The sequence below is a fragment of the Nicotiana tabacum genome, chromosome 3, assembly GCF_000715075.1.
Source record: "Nicotiana tabacum cultivar K326 chromosome 3, ASM71507v2, whole genome shotgun sequence".
NCBI lineage: Eukaryota > Viridiplantae > Streptophyta > Magnoliopsida > Solanales > Solanaceae > Nicotiana > Nicotiana tabacum.
The window spans coordinates 99,536,978-99,541,468 of NC_134082.1; positions in this window are offsets into that span (position 1 = coordinate 99,536,978).

A 4,491-nucleotide genomic window follows, 5' to 3' on the forward strand; every position below is an offset into this window, starting at 1 on the left:
TTCATGTTTGTAGTTTAGTAGTTCTCGTCAAGTTGTTTGGTGTCGATTATTTTGTTCTCAGCCTCAGGGCTCCATTCAGTATATCCTCAGGGTTCCTACATTTTGTGTTTAAGGTTAATTTAGAACTATGAGTGTTTGTTGTTATTATTGGTTCAAATTGCTTCATTTTGTGTGATGTTTGGTTCCCTTTTCTTTGTTGTTCATCATTTTTGCATATGAGTTCAATTTGTTTGTCGATTCAGTGCGTTTACAGTGATTATTCATTTTGCCTAAGTTTAATTTAGAATTGTGAATATAGTTAGTCATTCACATGTATCTGTGCCAATCATGGTCTGAAATTTGACCTTGGTAGTTCAATATGATTTTGTTCGGATTCATTAGTCTTTATTTTTTATGCTATTTGATCTGATCTGAGTTCTAGCTTGAACTGCTGATTGAATTTGATGAGTTGAATTGGTTATAGCTGTTGGGGTTGGTACCGATTGAAGGGGGAATTGGGATAGGACAGTATTTCAGGGATATCATGAGGGTAATGTGGGGGGGGGGGGGTTTAAAACTTTGGCAAATGGTCTTGCTAGTGGGCTGTCAGTAAAGTACTTAATTAACCATTAATCTAATGTGTTAGTGGGGAACAAAACATAATGGTATGGGGAGGTTTAAAAGGCATTGATTAAAATATGTTACTCATACCTGCTTGAACTTTAAATAAAGAAAAGACAAGGGTTAATGGGGAACAAAACATACTCTAGTGGAGTTCTAAAGGTATCATGGGCAGAATTAGTTTCTTAATTCTTCCTAGTGTTCTTAGGAGCTGGCAAGGTCAGTGTTTGGGTATAAATGGAGGAACTTAGGACAGAGTTAGAGGTCTTTTGGTTTAGACCTTAAGGGAGGAAGTTTTGGAGAGTTTTTTTTTTAAAAGGCAGTCTTAGACAACATTTTAAGAGCTAAGACATTCAGCTTTTTAGAGTTCGGGAGAGTTTAAGAACAGAAAACCAAAAATATATTGTTTCATTGCATTCATAGGTGTAATTCGAATTCTGGACAGAGTTAAAGGGGGTTGGCTTTTGAAATTAGACTCAAAGGTGTCACAAAAAGAATATCAAGAAATATAGAAAAAAAAAAGCAATTAGTCCTCTTAGGTTCTGCATTTGATCCTTCTTTAAGCAGTAAAAAATAGCATTGCAAGCTTGAAGTAAAGTGCCTAATTTTCAATTGTTGGGGTGTAGTTTCCAGTTTCAAGTCTGTTTACTGGAGTGTTTGAGGTTCACTGGTTGGTTTTCTTGGTGAATTTGAGGTCCAATTAGTTGTGTGGAGTTATTTGTTGTTGCTGTTTGGTTTCACAACTAGTTATGAGCTGTGGTCAAGTGTTTTCCTGATTTGAAACTGGGTTTGGAGCTGTTTCTGAATTCCAATTTGTTGTCTGCTGGTGTTATTTGCTGTTGTTGTTGTTTGCTGTGTTGTACTGCTGCTGACTTCCTCTTTATTCTTCTGTTCACTCCAATCCAGGTACACAACTAAGCTCAATTTGATGTAGCCTTGAGATGTAAACATGAAATGGAAGTGCTCGGGCCCTTAATTATTTGATGTTGTATCTGTAGCTCAGTAGATATAGATGATAAGTAGTTGTATAGTCCAATTTGATCTATAACTCAATGAAATGTAGACTGTGAAGTTTGTACCTAATTAGGACTGTTTAAACTGTTAATTCGTGTTCATTAGTTGTAGACTTAGTATAGTTTAGTACTGATTTCAGTTAACATTGAGTTAAAAATCGGATATCAGTATTGTTTGGACCTACAATTAATTCAGAAGTCAATATGTGGTGCTTATTCCGATTTCAGGTTAAACGCGCTTTTAAAACAACCCAACATGCTAGTTATTGATGTCCTCTCCTTTGTTCGTTAAGCTCACTATCTCGACGTAGGAACAAGTAATTGCATATTAATGGTTAATATCAATAGTCTACTTGAATTTGAATCAGTTAACTTATTCATGAATGTTAGCAGAATCAAATAACCGAGTCGTGTAGTTCAAAACTTGATCCAGCATATGGATTGGGTTCTTTGGACCTAAAGTTGAAATGACATTTGGTCTACTAATTTTCAATTGATAGACTATAGGATTTTCTAATATTAACTAATTAGGTCCCCTTTTACTTATTTCTTTAGAGACAAATAAATAGAAGAATAATAGTCATTTTAGGATTAGCCTTTAAATAATAAATGAGACGAGTCTCGCCAAATAAAATGCATAAGTTGCGGGGCCCTCAGTAAATATTGCGTTAAAATACTTTAGATTTCGGGAGGACCGTCTAATGAATTTCATGGCTTTCCTCAAAATAATAACGCGCTAGTCATTTTAGACACGCTTTTAATAATTTACTTTCTTAAACTCGGGTGCACATTTATGTGACCCAAATCCAAATCTCAACGGAGTCGAAATGTGTCAATAACCACGGGTGCATTGATGTGACGTGGTTCGAGATGTGTTTTCACGACGTTGCAGTTCTCGTTAAAAATAATAATAATAAAAGCGGTAAAAAGTTAAAATTTGCACATAGGTTCAACATGTATTAAAATCAGATAAATAAGCCGAACATGACATTTGAGCGACCGTGCTAGAACCACGGAACTCGGGAATGCCTAACACCTTCTCCCGGGTTAACAGAATTCCTTACCCGGATTTCTAGTTCGCGGACTATAATACAGAGTCAATATTTTCCTCGATTCGGGATTCAACCGGTGACTTGGGATACCATAAATCTCCCAAGTGGCGACTCTGAATTAAATAATAAATCCTGTTTCGATTGTCCTTTAATTGGAAAAACTCTCATACGCCCCTGCGGGCGCAGGTAAAAGGGAGGTGTGACAGCAGTTACTTTCAAAGCAATCACAAAGAAAGCAGTGGTAGACTTTGTTCATTCCAACATCATCTATCATTTTGGTATCCTAAAGACCATTATCACTGATATGCAACCAATCTAAATAGTCATCTGATGAAGGAGTTATGCGAGCAATTTAAAATGGTGCATCACCACTCTAACCCTTGTTGTCCAAAGACAATGGATTCGTTGAAGCGGCAAACAAGAACATCAAGAAGATTCTCAGGAAGATGATCCAAGGGTCCAGGCAATGGCATGAAAAATTGCCTTTTGCTCTTTTGGGATACCGCACGACACACATGTGTTGGGGCAACTCCTTATTTGCTGGTGTATGGAACAGAAGCTATAATAACAACTGAAGTCAAAATTCCCTCTCTCCGAATCACTATGGAATCAGAGATTGAAGACACTGAGTGGGTCAAGACCCGATTAGAACAGCTAATGCAGATGCAGTCAAAAGATATTATGTTTGATATATACCCATTGCAGAACTTTCACACATATTTTCTTAGATCGAGATGATGAAGGCTACCATTGCTCACTATCCCAAATAGTTGTCACCTTTTTGTTAACCCTTTTGAGTCGTATCTGTCTTCTTTGTTTTCCCTCTTTATGGAACCTATGTACTTGTAAAAACAAACAAAAACGAAAAAAAAGAAGAAAAAATCATCAACAAATCTTCTGAGTTAGTGAACTATGTTCGAACTGATTCCGAAAGGATACATAGGCAACCTTATCCTTGATTCGGTCCATCACAACAAAAAATCTATATCCCAATACTCCAAAACTGGGGCAGAAGTTTGTTTTATTTTATGGTAATTCTATAAGAAGGTTCCAAAAATTGTAATTCAGTTCAAGGTTCTTTTCAATTTTTCCCGTTAAGACCTTCTAATCAATCTTTGAGAATGTTGTAGTCACCATGCCAAGGGTGTTGGACAACTTGCCGCGAGCAGTATATTATTCAAGGGCAGCGAAAAAGAAAAAAAGAAAAAAACATGAGAGAGTCTTATCGGTGGAAACCCGTATGGGCTCCGTAAGGCGACAATGAGAAGAGAAATAAGAGATTCTTATGGGTGAAAGTCCATATGGGCACCATAAGGCGACAATGGGTAGAGAAATGAGAGAGATCAATTAGCAAAAACCCGCAAAGGCCGCTACTAGCTGAATGAGGGTCTCCGATACTCTAACAGGAGCATAACTAAGACAGTTTCAAGATGAACATTTGCGAAGGATTTTGAGATTTAGACATATCAGACAGATCAGGCGTCCAATCCAAAATACATGTCGTGATTCATTAAAGTCGGCTCATACCTCCAGATAAGTCTCACTATTCCTCTCCCCGAAAGGGACACCTTTTGTTTAGACACAATTCCTTTTTCCCTTTCAATTGCTCTGCTATTTTTTCCCATAGTTTTTCTTTGAGTCCCTTTAGGTCTAATCTTGCATCAAAAGTGAAGCAAAGAAATGGCTGCAAAACTGGCTATAGTTTTCCTGTCATACCGAACATAATTTGGGGCATATACAGCATTGACGAAGGCTCAAATCCATCTGTGATCTCTTTTGATAAGGCGAACAAAGTGTCTCAAAGAAACTAAAAAGTTCGTCTAAGC